Here is a 15,668-nt window from a genome sequence, read left to right as displayed (position 1 = left end):
GAGCTATTGGACAACACAAGAGACACTTCTCTCCAAGGACCCAGCCTTCCTCCCATGTGCTTAGTAATTAGAACCAAAGGGTAGAATGTAACACATGCTTCAAGGTCCACTAGAATATGCAAAGCTATTTATTGTTGTGAAGGAGAGGCAGTACAGTGAATTGCAAATCACTGTCTCCAGTGGGAGACTTGTTTTAGACGATTAAATAGTGGGTGCTACTCATTAAAAAAATTCCTGTTAGTTAGCAAATCACATTGGCAACATCTCCAAGGGGGCAGCATGGAGGGATTTGTTTGGATAATCCCACAAAATGCAAATTAAGGCTGATTCTTATAAAGGGGCGTTTTTTCTTTGCATTGGCCTAAACTGGAGAGTGTTGAGAGGTGAGCAGCAGCCATGCTGCCTTGTCCATCTCCAGATTATTTGCAGGTTCCATATTACATTTACATTTACATTTAGTCATTTAGCAGACGCTCTTATCCAGAGCAACTTACAGTAAGTACAGGGACATTCCCCCGAGGCAAGTAGGGTGAAGTGCCTTGCCCAAGGACACAACGTCAGGTGGCATGACCGGGAATCGAACTGGCAACCTTCGGATTACTAGCCCGATTATATATTATTAAAATATTAAAGCGTGGCAGCCCCCTGCAGGGCAGAGAGAGGGGCTCTGCTAGACTAGAGGCCCAGACTGTCACCTCTGGCCCCTAATCCCAGCAGACCAGCACCCCTGACAACATGGTCAGAGCCCTCGCACTGTAGCAACGAAATTCAAGGTAACGAGAATCGATGGCGGTGTTAAAAGTATTGGCGTTGTTGCCCAGAAGGTTCTTCCCTGAGCTCTCTTTATTAGACTCAACAGAGCACTGGTCAGCCAGCTCCAAATAGAGACCATTGATCAGCAGGCCAGACAAGTTGGCCTGAGTTCCTTAATTACTTGTGTCACTCCTCATTCTCACCTCAACAGCTGTCAATTATCTCCCAGGTAAGCCACGGCCAGCAGCAGCAGCTCTCAACCCAGCTCAAAGCCAAGCTGAGCCTGAGGCATGACCAGAATAGAGGACAACCACGGTGAACAGACAAACACTGATGCTGTTCCTAAAAGTAGAAGGATTTTTGGTGAGCAGTCTAATCTATCAATTACAGTGGAATTGGAGGATGTTCTCAGCGGTATGCTGGCAGAAGCACCAGTAAAGTCAGCGTCCCAGACTCTCTGGGCTGCAGAAAGCCCTCCTTGTTGTGAGGGATTGCCACCCTGACCTTTCTGTATCCTATTCCCTCCTGTGCTCCTGTCTCATTGGCCTCCCTGTGTGATGGGATCCCACTGGCACGCAGGTATAAGGGGGCCATACATCGGTGTCTCATCTGCTCCCCTGGCCCATCAGGACCTGCAGTTGCACGGCCATAGTGTTTATTCACAGGTGAGAGGAGGAGTTTATACAGTATGTTACAGTAACCACACATGTTCCTTGTATTCATAGCAGATGACAGGTTTTTATTTGTCAGTGTCTGGTTCTGGAGGTTACATTCCCTCTGAGGGAAAAGATCGGTCCAATTCTTTTGCACGTTAATCCAGATGGCTGGCGGCTTAGCGCTATAAAATTCTCATTGTGACTCCCTGACATTTCACGAACTCCCTCTGAGTCGTTGCTTATCATGCTGCTTGAGTCATGCTGAAGGAAACAAGTTAGAATTCTAATGTGATGCTGAATGATCATTACAACTCTATGATGCCAGACACATGATTTGTGGAACATGAATGTACAATAACCTTTAGACAACTAAGAAGTAGAGATAGAATGCTTTGTATTTTGTAAATGTAGAGGGACACGTGTTTCAGTAGTCTCTTAGTCTTTGTTGCATGTTTGACAACTAGACCAAGGCACCTTGTGAGGTACAGGATCTTGAAGGACCATCTTTTGCAGTCGTAGTTGGTGTTCTTGATTTTTTTTTTTATTGTTTGTGTGTCAAGTGTCTGACAGGGGTAGAGGGAATGTACTGTGTATATACATATTGTATACATATTTTTCAAAGAATAAAAGCAGTTTCTCCTACAGAAAAGGGGCACAATGAAACACAATACTGGCTCAAAACAGCTGAGGTTTTACATCAACTCAGGGATCCGGTTGTTGTTGCTTTACATAGTTGTTGTTTTACCATCCCTACAGGGTTTGCCCCCTGTAGGGATGGTAAAACTGTAGGGATGGTAAAACTGATTATTTCATTCCAAAAAAATATATAAAACATAAAATATCCTGTTCTCATTGGCTGCTTTGAAGCTAGGATGCTCATGATTCAAAACTCTTTCATCTTAAATGTATCTGCACTGAACTACAGAAACAGGTGACAGGTGAGGAAAGTCTTACTCAATGAAAGCGCTCTCAGATTTGTAATCAAAGAACAGGGAGTGTAAACCAGCTGTGGGGGATGAGAGTCACCATCTGTAGCTTATAGCCTCACCACCAGGACACCTGACAGTTTTGGTATGACAGAATCACACAGTATTTCCCAATACACCGCTTGAATCCAATGGACAAAAGTACTTGTAATGGTTATTTGGTTATGGTTCTGAAGATCGGCATTCTAACTTTAAAGATAAGTCATGTGAATTCCAATCCACTCCACCATAACAGAACAATGCCAACTCCCATTACAATGAACTATGAAGATGTCTTCTGTGTTATTTATATGATAGACCAGGGTGGAGGCAGCAATGATCTTGTCATTTTGGCTAGTCTATACCACAGCACTCATAGTTCATCACCAGTACTGATGGTTCAATTCCACCCACACAAATACAATCAGTTCTACCATTGACCAACTGTCTAGGTGAAAAATATGTTGTTTAGAAGTGTGAGGTCATTCACACCCATTGTTATGGCCAAGAGTACCTTGGTTGAGATGCCCTCAGTACGTATAGGTACATTTCTCAGATAACTAATATTACCTGCCTGTTCTCATTTGAGCACTGCTGCTGAATGCTGCATTAGCGTGTTAAAAACGTCTATACAGTAGGCTATATGTACAAGTGATGTGGTAGACACTGCAGTATTCCCTGTGCAGAATGGCTGAGGTAAAAATGCACCTGTCAACCTCAGTGAGAGAAGCTGCTTAGCCTGGGCAGAGTTTTCAGGCTTACTGGGGTATGAAATTCATTTACTTCACACCTCACCCAGACTTCATGTGAAATCAGGAACCATTCAGCTCTGATTGGAGGACTTACAGCCAGGGTCTGGTGGCTTTTACCTTTTAATGCCTCTTAACACCAGGACAGAAACAAACCTACGTTACCGGAGACTGAGAATGGGGATTCTAATGTTACGACACCACCAGGTCTAGATGTCTGAACATCAAGAACGTATCCTGGATCTGTTGATGGTGATGGTCCCAAAAGGAAAATAGACCAAATGCTGAAAATAGTAGCATTTATTTCTATCCATCATTCGCTCCCTGTGACTCTCCAAAGACTCCTCCAGAACAGTAGTGGAAACACTGCTGAATTTACTCCTCTGAAAAGGCAGCTCCATCTTTTCCTGTCCAGGGAAATCAGGAGCTGGTTAAACTCCATGACTATGATTTTTTTTAAATCACATATAGAAACCAGTCTAGAATAAGCTGTGTATCTTAAAACTTTCACTGAACAGGTGGGAATGGGTACGTTGCCATGTTTTCTAAAAATCTAAACTAATCTAAACTAAACCAAACAAATCTAACCCTGAATATAGGTAAATTCACTTGTGTTTTCTTGGTGATTAAAAGTCACACTTACATACATTGCACAAGCACCTGCAAATAATCTTATATTGTAGTCTGCTGAAGACAAAAAATGCACACAATTCCACTAGCACTTCTAACAGTGTTGCTGATAAATGACAGGGAAGGTTTTTAATGAAGTGCAGAAATTAAAGTTTTCTCAGACTTCAAAATAAGGAAGAACACAATGGGAAAATGTCTATTGGCTACAACATTATTGAAACTTGATGGGTCCCACCTGTGTCCTCCATCTCTCTCTGGTTCATAATTAGACCAGAATCTTCTACCATTAGTGAAGATGACGCTCCATTGCTCAATCAGGGCCCTCCTGTAATAGCCAGTGGGAGGCCAATTAGAGTGAGGAGCTCATGGCTTTTTTGACAGTTCTCAACAACCCTCAATAACAGAAGAGATGTCGCACATTATTAAAGTTGTTGGCCTGTTGGAGACTATGAGGCTTCATGACTTCGGGTAACTGACACAACTCGACAAAAGAGCAGCCTATTATTCGAAACATTGATTCAGCGTTCAGAGTTATGTTCCTGTTGATAAAGCAAATAGCCTGCAGCAATGCTTATACTCAGTATCTGCAGCCATCATCTCAGTGATTCAGTTTGTGTCAGTGTTGTTTTGCACTAGGCAGAGATAGAGCGGCTCTGCTGACAGACAGGGATGGACTATAAAAAGCATATTGATTGCTTAGGATGGCACCTTCTCACATCTAAATTTTTTCTCATCTCAGTCAATGCCCCTGAGGGTCAACAAAATTTGTTTGGTAATAAGAAATGCCACCCTTCCTCAATGTGAAGGACAAAACAATTTTGTCACAAACGAGTAATAAATAGGGGTAATGTTTTCAACATAGCGATAGCGACTGCTGGAGAAGTATTGCATTGTGGCTCTTGGAAGTAGAAATGTTCTTCTATAAGAGGTCAGGTCTAAAGAATCCCACAGATGAAGAGGGTAATGTACCTTGGACAGAAATAAAAACAGAGATAAAGTGAAACAGGATTGGCAGGGAATGTAACAGAAAGTTAAAAAAAAAAACACTTACATAGGTAAATGTAAAGGTTTACAATTTGTGTAAATCACATCTGTACACATCTGTAATCTGTAGCAAGATCAATTCCCGGTTCAAATTAAATGTGATTTATGCCTGGATTGAAGGAAAATATTTGGGAAACTAGTATTTACCAACTAGCATTCTAATAAGGATTACTCACTATATTTCTCTTCTTTTAAACACAATGCTAGTCCAATGATAGCCAAAGTAAATACAAATTTGAAGTTTGTTTCTTCATGGAAACAAACTTCAATGGGTCCACTGAATTGAGCAAGAGCTCTTTCACCATCACACATGACTTTCAAGCATTGATGACTGAGTCCCAGTCATCTGTAGTTAGAGGGTACAGCAAACAGCAAACAGCAACATTCAACACTCTGCTGACCACCATTATACTATGCTAAAGGAAACCAATTAAATCGTGTTCTACAATATCCTCTACTGCTTGTTTTTTGTTTGGCTGTGGAATAAATTAGTTATTTCAGTTGGTTATTGGTTGACAGTAGACACACAAACTATGTGGCAAAAGGACATGCAGTACAATAATGCATTCACCCAAAACAGTTAAAATGCTTAAAGTAGAATGACAAAATATTCATCCAGTTAAAATGAAATGTTCATATCTCACTATGCATTCCAGCATATTGTAGGAAATGATCGTATTTCTTATGGTGAATAGATTTATTCATTGTTAAAATATTAGATATATCTCTCTTTCTCATCTTAAAATTGAAAATAATTACTTGTTGAGACTACTTGACTTCCTGTAGTAAATTATGTTATGTGATGAATCAACAGACACACCTCAGCAGTGGACCTACAAATGGAGCGATGGTCAGCCTTGAGACACACAACTCATCCCTTTAGCTGCAGAGTGCTTAAAATACAAGAAATACATGAGCAGGTAATCATTAGCAGTGTCAGCATCAAAAGGTGTCATAAACACCTCCATCCGCTTTTCTCTGTATCATATAATAAGCATCTGCTACAGCACAGAGTCGTTACTGACCATGTCTTGTCCATGTTCGTGTCCTGTACCATCAATAAATCTGGCCCCACGCATCAACAAGGCAGTATATCAAATGACACTCTGCCATGGATCCATGGCTGATTTGTGCAGAGCAAGGTCATGAAGTCACCTGCATCTAGGATCAATCAGACAGATGAATGAATCAGAACCTGCTGACATCGCTGATACCTGAGACTTTCATTGCATTCAGGTCCAGCAGTATCCAACCACTGCCCAGATCCAATGACAGTTCTGCAGTATTGAACAGCCAGGCTGGACTGCGTCCAAGTCCTTCCCGCACATGCAAACAGATAAGGCAGGACATCCCACAGCATGGAAAGAGATTGAGATCTCTGTAAAAATAGAATTTTACTAAAAGCCACATTTCTAATCTCAGTCTTATTTACATGCCTCGCAACCATCAAATGTGGAAAATCGAATCAATTCAGACTTTAATCTGTGTTTCAAAGCTCTGTAAAAATTGAAGCCAGCTCAAGAAAATAAAAGAACAGCAAATCTTTTCTGGAGCTCATCTGTAAACTGAGTGTGAAAAAATTGGCTTTATTGGTTTATATATAGATGGGCATCTAGTTTACATAAAATAACCTCAGACTAGCCATTCCTGCTCTGTGCAATTAGTTCAGAACCACTATTAGATGGACTATTCACTATTCACTAACCACTATTGACATGGAACTGGAACATGTTTGGGAGAACACATAACACATTATCATACATTATTAATATAGAGTATTATTTATTAAGGATTCAGAGTGTATATTGAGTATTTATTTATAGTCCACACACTGTAATTTTGCTACTTTGATAGTGCCTTGTTCAGGAAAAGTGTCTTCCGCACACCCCAATATATTAAACTGCAAATTCCTTTTGATTGATTTAAAGTTCATGGATCAGATAACAGATCTAATAAACAAGCTATTTTTAAAACATTTCCACAGTGACATTTTCAACATATGGAGAGAAATATTGCCTACTGACTACATCACTGCCATTTATCTGTGTCTCTGGATTACAGCAACTAATTTCTCTCTGACAATTGGGGCTCAGAGCAGTCAAGAATAATAGCCATCCAGAGTTTTTAATCAGTTGGAGGATTAACCTCTAAATCACAGAGGTGCTGCTGATAGCCCAACCCTGAGTCAGGGTTGAGGATTAGACCAGAGAGGACAAACAGATCATTACTGAACTCAGGTTTACAGACCTGTATGAGACCCAATATTTCACTGACATTGCCAGTAATAACCCAGTAATCCCTTGAACCTCTCCAATGACAGAAGATTTCAAGAGAAATGCACCTTATCATGAGGCCGGCTGTAGATGAATGTCTTTGCAGAAGCAGCATGGGTAATGACCCAGGATTTTTTACTCTGGAGGCAAGCTCTCCACGTTGGTGTCCTCATCAAAAGCACGTCTTCAAACCATTTATAAGTGTTGCCTAATACATCCTTGCTTTCAAGTCTTTCTATTCTCACACCGTCTGTCTCCACATTTTTACCTCCACATTTTGTCACACCATGGGACCCATTCATTATGAGGCATCAACATTTCATCCTTTTGGGTGTTTAGACAGTCTCTCAGTACTAGTAATGTATGCTAATGCCTGCTTAACTCAACCTTTTTCTGTTTCCATCACCACTTCTCTGCTTTGTTGAGAAGGAAACCAAAGATTTGATATTTATAAAAAATAGTGTGGATGATAGTTATTTCCCAACAGGCATATTGTTTTACATATATTCATGACAAATAGAGCTGTTCCAAAAGTCACTTTCATCTAAAAGAGTGTTACAACATGCTGTGCAAGTGTTTGTCATTGATAAAGAGCATATAGTACATACTTTGTCCTCATAAACAGACAACCAGACATGCAAGACCAAAATTTCAGAGAGAAGGAAAATATTATTTCTCTCTGTGGGATGAAAATGAGCTGTCTTCCACTGTTGCTTGGAAGAAAACTTTAATTCTTCAAGCTTTTCACTGAAAATACAATTTACCCTAATTTAGGTTAGGGTCACCCTTTACGATTGAACACAGGTTGACCTCAAATGGTGAGATATCCTTTTGACACAGAGCTGCAGTAATTGAAATTGTAATCTGTTATCAAAAAGTCACAATACATTTATGGAGAGGCATAAATGCAGTTTCTGACTGTTGTCTTTTAGTTACAATAGTTACAATATTTTAGTGGTGTATGATTAATCAAACTAGGTGGAAAAAGATTCTCCAAGATATGAATATTAAGGGTATAAGCAATCGCATAATAAACACAAACTGTCACACACACAATGGACAACAATCATATAATGTGATTTTCAAGTGTTAAAGACAGCAAGATTGTTTAATTTCAGCAATCTTCCAACTGCCATCACCTGATTGGGTCCATTTATCCAAGGTTGTGATATGCACTGTACCAGGAGATAGTGAGCAGTATGACACCCACTCCAGCCTTCATCTTAGACAATAAAAGCCATTACCTCTATGATGCACCGTGGGCTTGTGTGAATCATTAGAAAAACAACCTTTGATTGCATGTAAACAGTTACTCATCAGTTCACAGAAAGGGATTCCTCTTGACTGCCTCGCACTGATGGCTGCAGGCTAGAAAGCTTTTCTTGGGCGTTGCTAGGATACAAAACTTTCCATGTGAATCACTGCGGAAAAAGATGAGACTTGTGCAGTCCTGACACTCAAATGCTTTACACCATTCCACACACTATGTACTCAGAAAATACTTGGGATGCATGAGTGTGTGGAATCTAATGAGAAAGCAGAGTGTCTCCGAATGGTAAAGCAGGCAGCTGCTTGGAGAGGAAATTGAGTGCCTGCAGGAGGGAAGATAGTACATGTTCTCACACATGCTGCTGATGAGAAAATACATGGTTTTTGTTGTTAACATGAAGTTCTTTCCGTGTAGGTAATTTCATTTTCAAGCTCCTGCAGGACTGTTTTACTGGTAAAGGCTGGACAGTAGATGGTAAAACCAATGAAGAAATTGTATTGCTTTCCTCCACCATCTCTGCGCTGACAGCAATGATAATCCATAATGTAGGTCTTGATGGTTCGTTGACCATGTTCAAGTACTCTTAACCCTTTTAGAGGGTGACTTCTCTTCTCTCACCAGATTTGACAAGGGTTGATCTTACCTGAAAAAAGAAGCAAAGTGTATGGAAATCCAAGGACATTCTTCTTTATTTAGAAAATGTCTGTATTTTTCTGTTTGCTTTTTACTATTCAGCAGCAAATTACACCCTCAAGTCTTTTAAATAGTTTGACTGGTTTGTTTTTAGTTCAATTCGTTATCCCTTTCAGACCCTGCTAATTTAAAATATTGTATTGGGTCATTGGGTATTATATACATATTATATGACTTCTAGTTATGAATATAGTGTTCCGATCAGAACAAAAGCAAAGTTCTAACCCTGTTGAAACATTCTGTTTCTCACAAAAACTTTCTTTCTCAACGTTTTTGAAAAGGAAAGAAAAACGTCCAGTGTTCTTTAACTTTTTTCCAGAACTGTAAAATCAAAAGAATGGTGTCCAGAAGGCTGACATTTTGTCAAGCTATAGTATCAAATGATTGGCCGTGTCCAGAATGCTGACATTTTGTCCAGATGCAGTATTAAATGAATGGCTGTGTCCAGAAGGCTGACATTTTGTCCAGATATCCAATTTGGAAAAAAGTTGGACCACTGCACCTTTTTCTTTCCGTTCCAATAACATTGAGAAGGAATATTTTGAGTGAGGAACAGAAGGGTTCAACTTGCAGTGGCCTCTTAACAAGCAGTGCTAACATTGTGCAAAAAAAAAAAATCTGCAAGAAGCACATGAAATGCTATGAGTGGTAATTGAAGCAACCTGCTGTGAAGCAGGTAAATAAACACATACCCTGCTGTGGCAAAGACATTACTGGGATATTTAACCAATTGGTGGATATTAACAGATCATTATATGGTGTTAAACCTAATTAGAACTGTATTTGTGCAAGTTTGTTTTGCCCAGTTTGAACATATGAGCAACGTGGGAAGAGACAATTGATGCTGATGTAGCCATTTTGTCAATGCAGACAACATAAATATTCATTAATACATCATATAAAGATTGCTAGGTGGTGTAACCTAATGCAAACATGTCAAGAAAGATACATCCTCACTGAAATGTCAAAACATGTCAAATATCATTTTGTACCTTGGGGGGCAAAAAGAGCATTATCCATGGTATAATTGATTGTAAATGGTCCAAATGATTAATGATGTGGGATTGCAAAGCAAGCTGGCACATAAAATAATCCCCCTGTAATGAGAATACCCTGGATATTACTTGCTTTGTTCCTACCCAGCGTCACTCAGCCAGCTCAACGATCAGAACAGCACTAACCAGGGAGCCGAAAGGCAGGACACGACAAGGCATGCAAATCAGATGTTAAATATGAACAAATATGATTCCAAACATAGCCGTGCCAAATATGCTTACAAATATTGAAATGACTTTCAATATTAAATGTAACAGAATTGTTTTGGAACAATGTTATTTCCATACAAACATCTTGAATAGCCCTACAAGTGGAATATATCCCTAGCAACTATCCTACAATGCATATTTTGATAAAATATTTGAAAGACAATAATGTTTCAAATGAGAATTAACATTTGCATTTGAAAATATGCTCAATAGTTATACATCCCTGCAAAAATAGGATGTGTTTGTCCTTACCGGTAAACTCTATTCAATAACCTGGCCTATTAGCCTAATTATCTTAAAATTTTATAGCAGACATGTACTGTATGCTGCTACAGTTGAACATTGTCTCAGGAAAACAGCTCACTTTTGACTGAACGTTTTGGTGCTCGAGCCGCAAAGCTACGGTTGAACTTTCAGCCATAGAGGGCGCTATAAACATTTCGACAACAACGGACACGTGCAACCTCCGGGCTTCCATTTATTATTTGTTGTGGACAAGAGCGTCTGTCGCTTGCTTAGTGACCACGTAAAATAAGACGTATAAGGCTGTTCGAGGTAAAAGTGCAGTTGGATTAAAGTACACTGTGAAAGAGATGGAAACGGTAAGTATTTGTGATATGGTTTGTGTATTTTTTAGATTGTGCTTGTCAACTTCTTATCCAATCTCCCTGAATGTCCCGCATTGGACTTCCGCCTGTAACATGAAGTTAGTATGCTAGCTAGCTAGCTAGCTACTTTGGTGTGCAGTCTAGTTTGATACTAGCTACATAGGAAACTGTAGCCACTTCTTGTATTCAATACTCCGCTGTTATTGGTCATAACGCTAACATAGCCAGCGAACGTAGTTGCAGTTGGTGCATTAGGGCGTGTGTACGTGTATGTGTGCGTGTGTGTGCGCGCGCTTGTGTGAGTGTGTGTCAGAGTCATAGAGCTAGAGCTCTCGAGGAGCAACAAAGCATAAACTCATCAATTTCCAACTAATGTGGTTCACTTGAGACTGGCTCACATGGGTGTTTTGTAACCCAGCAACACATTGGTTGCAGTCTTCAGCACAAGTAAACAGGGTCAGTAACTGCTCAAACCACAATGGGTGTTATCTCACTAATAATACTCGACCTGGCTTGTTGATCTAACCACATCTAATGATCACATGATGTGATCATATATGTATTAGCCTATTATGGATTTATAATCAGCTATGTGGCGGAGGTTTAATATTATATCATACAATACCAGAGCACCCTCAGTGGACTTGCTCTCTTGTTTGCTCATAGAGAGAATTCTTTATTTTTTCTTTCTATTATCTCTTGCTAATTCTCAAACTTATTGTACTTTTCCATAGACATACAGCGAGTCGTCATTTCAAAGTTGTTGTTTTATCCCACAAAACCAAAATACAACAGTTTGTTAACACGATTAACCCTATTCTGTTGTTAATGTTTCTTTGTCGTTTGGTCGATGACGCATCAGGCCAAGCTGCATAGAACATTCAAAAGAGATTCCTGTAATGCAAGATTCACAAAATTTGATTTTACTCTTTGCAGAAAGACGTGGCTCATTGGATATAATGAAGCCTATAACTTCTTCCCCAGTTGACTATGCATGCACTTCATTGAAAGGCTACTGTCAAGGAATCATAATTCTCTGCCAAGCAACTGTCGTCAGGCAAACCCTTCTCTTCTCCAGCCCCCCGCCCCCCTTTCCATTCTGCTGGATACTGAAATATTTCCTTTTTTAACTGCAAAATAAATCAGGGTTGCTTGTGTGAGTTTGTCTGTTCGAATGCTAATTATCATTCCTGACGATAACATCACTTGTTTCTTGCTTGTTGGCAAGAAATGTTTTGGCGTGAAAATGAAGCTTAATCTTTAAGAGGAATTATCTTGACAACTTAATTTGCACTTTGTGACCAAGTAGAGCTTGTCAACTTGATGAAGCTATCATTCATGAGGTGCAGTCCAGACAGGCATTACCACAGTGGTCAAATGGAAGTATTTTCAATTCAATGAACTTTATCAGTCCAGAAGGAAATTCAAGCTTGATAAATAATTATCAGTAGCAAGTAAAGTTTCAAAAATAGAAAGCCGTTCTGCAAAACTTTTGCTAGAATAGCCTTTTTAAAGAAGAAAATGAAACCATAACGTAGGTAAAAGTCATCATAATACATTCTGAACCTGTTTAAATTTGGCAGCATTCTACCACCTTAAGGCAGGCCTACTTTGATTTCCAAGAGCTGAGGCTTTGAGATCCAACAATAATGTAAATGTCATGGGATCTTGAAAGCATTTCATAAATGGCTTGAAGACGTGCCTTTGATGAGGACACCAACGTGGAGAGCTTGCCTCCAGAGTAAAATAAGCTGGGTCATTACCCATGCTGCTTCTGCAAAGACATTCAGCTACAGCCGGCCTCATGATAAGGTGCATTTCTCTTGAAATCTCCTGTCATTGGAGAGGTTCAAGGGATTACTGGGTTATTACTGGTAATGTCAGTGAAATATGGGGTCTCATACAGGTCTGTAAACCTGAGTTCAGTAATGATCTGTTTGTCGTCTATGGTCTAATCCTCAACCCTGACTCAGGGTTGGGCTATCAGCAGCACCTCTGTGATTTAGAAGTTAATCCTTCAACTGATTAAAAACTCTGGATGGCTATTATTCTTGACTGCTCTGAGCCCCAATTGTCAAAAACCTGAAAACAGAGTCCATGTAATGCTGATTAATACAGGCTTACACTGCTGCTTGATAACCTAAAGGATGTCATGACTAGGCTATTTGAGTTTAAATACCTAGCCTAGTTAGGGATTTCAAGTTAAACTTGTCTGATTGACATACATTTTGCATTAAAATCAAGCACAGCAAGTGATACAGCAATTTCATGGCAAAGAATAATTGGCCTGAATTGAATTTTATGCTTCTTAATTAAACATCATGCAATGGCTAGATCTCTCTTCCACCTAGCCCTAACTCTTAATAGAAAACATTCGAACCACAAGAAGCACTGATATAAAAAAAAAAAAAGAAGTCCAAAAAACATAATCCCCATTTAGGGATTCTGTTGGTGGACTGGGCAGAGGTGAAAGACTGTTTTTCAGAGGTAAGTTTGCACTGAGTCAGGTCCTGGATAGCATGCAGAGTGATTTAGGCACAGATTTGACAGCCAGGCCTATTTCTTTCGTGGTTGCATTTCACGGAGCCTCAGCTAAAATAGGTTATCATTTAGCAGTCTAATTTCAGGCGAATACTTTACAGAGCTTTTCAAAGCTGAAGTTGGAATGATGAGGGTCCCTATGAGCGATGCTGCCAGATTTGCCATGAGACTTAAGAGTCTCACGTATCGGTCATGTCAGCGAGTTCTGCTTTATTCATCTTGCTGATGGATCCAAGAAACACTTGGCTCCATGACCTTGCCCTGCACAAATATGGCATGGATCAATGACAGTGGGCCACCTTAATATAGCCGACTGTACTGTGATGTTGATTCATAGGAAATATTTGTTGACCATGATGTTGATGTACATGGCCCCTTATGGTCCAATGTGGCCAATGCCTGTATTTTACTATGTTTTAATTATTGTTTCATCTTGAATGTAGTTGGGAAATTCAAGCTGCTTTTTTTTCAAATTGGCCAAGATTGGTTCTGACTTCGCTTTTTGAGATAATCTATAATGGGAAAATAAGCAACACATTTTGGTTGAAGGAACTTTTGCTTCTGATAAGTCCCATGGAAACGTTCCAGAAAATTACCAGAAACTTTCCACCTTTACAACCCTACTTTCACTGTGTGCTGGAGATTCTACAAAGATCTATGACACGTTTCAGCTGGTCCATTACTTTGCATTTTTGGTCATGATACTGTGCAGTCAGTAATAATTAGGATCCCAGAAAGACAAATTATTTTAGCCAGCACAATTGATAGGTTAGTTCCAGACTTTCCTTCCCTGTGTTTTGTTGTCCTTTGCCTAAGATTTCTCCAGTGTTAATGCAGGTTTTGTCAGACCGGACTGCCTCAGGCCACATGCAATTCTTAGCATGGCAGACGGCATGTTGAAAACATTTCTCCTATTTGGCCGAAATTGTTTTTGTCCCTCTTGGTGAAGAAGGGTGGCATTTCTCATTACCGGATGTTATGTTGACCCTCAAGGGAATTGGTGAAATGAAAAAACAGAAGAACAGGCAGGGTGTGAGAAGATGCCTTCTAAACCAATCAATATCGTTTTTTAATAGTCCTTGCCTGTCAGAGGAGCAGTACTATCTGTCCTTTCTGCAGAACAACACAGCCATAAACTATCTACTGGATACAGAGCATAGGTTCTGACTCGCTGAACAGCACACTATGTCATCAACAGGAAACTCGAATTCTGAATTGGTTTGTGCATGTGTTTCCATTTTTGTCTCTTACCTGAAGTCTTAGTCACAGCCTAATTACCTCCAACAGCCTTACAGCTGTCATAACGTGCTGCTGGTCTCCTCTCATTTAGGGTTAGTGAGAGCTGTCAGAAGAGACATGAGCTCTTCACTCTAATTGGCCTCCAACCAGTTATAACAGGAGGATTCTGATGATGAAGTGACATCCTGAGTAATGGTCTACAACCTGGAGAGAGAGAGAGATGGAAAATGTAGGTTGAATTCTTCAAGTTTGGAAGCTAGGAGAGGAGCTCAGAAGCCTAAACTGCACTAATTCCCATGTGTCAAATGTCACAGAAAAATGTGTTTGCCTTTTTTTTTCTTCACATGCCCTGTCAGTTCATGTAACAAATTAATCACACTATTATGTAGAATAAAATCATAGGCCTTCATATCCAACTTTGCTTTCATGTTTGAGAAAATTACAGTGTAGGCCTAAACTTTTAGATATTTTTAGCAAGGATAGACAATTAAACATTCCCTATTAATAAAAAATTATAGGCCTTATGATACCCCCCCCCCAAAACCACCTCCAAAGGTTTTGCCATGTCTTTAATTGCTATTAAGGAATGCTATTCACTGCCTATAACCTCTAGCCTTGCCTGTCCTTCCCAGATTGTTTGATCTGTCCCCTGATTTTAGACTTTTTATTTGAACTTCCACTGTTTTTAACCTACATGGGTTCATTTTCTGTAAGACGTCCTAGAATGTTGTGAAAGGCTTCCTCCAAATAAAATGTATCTGCAGTGAAAGTGTTGGGTCTTTCTGGAGGGTTGTATGGCCTAGCAGTGTTCCCAGTCCATCTTTAAAGGAGTCTCTAGAAGACAGTGATACATTTATGAAAATGGAGCTACTTCCAGCAGAACCCCATACTGTATTCATCAGTGATCTAAGCGCTATGGTGCTGCTCAAGCACCAATGGGGCCTTTTCGAATGATATTACATCATATGAACAGACTGGGACC

The 15,668-nt window shown here is 39.8% G+C and overlaps 1 protein-coding gene across 3 annotated transcripts in view; it reads left to right on the top strand.

Moving 5' to 3' along the window:
• Positions 1-10,790: 10,790 nt before the first annotated feature.
• Positions 10,791-15,668, top strand: part of LOC136954203 (ecto-NOX disulfide-thiol exchanger 2-like) — a 106,604-nt gene continuing 101,726 nt past the window's right edge. For all 3 annotated transcript variants that reach the window (XM_067247783.1, XM_067247785.1, XM_067247782.1), the window contains exon 1: positions 10,791-10,900. The gene's annotated coding sequence lies outside the window, so the exon portion shown is untranslated. The remainder of the gene's footprint in view (positions 10,901-15,668) is intronic.

The sequence above is a fragment of the Osmerus mordax genome, chromosome 12, assembly GCF_038355195.1.
Source record: "Osmerus mordax isolate fOsmMor3 chromosome 12, fOsmMor3.pri, whole genome shotgun sequence".
Classification (NCBI taxonomy): domain Eukaryota; kingdom Metazoa; phylum Chordata; class Actinopteri; order Osmeriformes; family Osmeridae; genus Osmerus; species Osmerus mordax.
The sequence above is the reverse complement of the archived record's forward strand: the minus strand, read 5'-3'. Positions and strand labels throughout refer to the sequence as shown.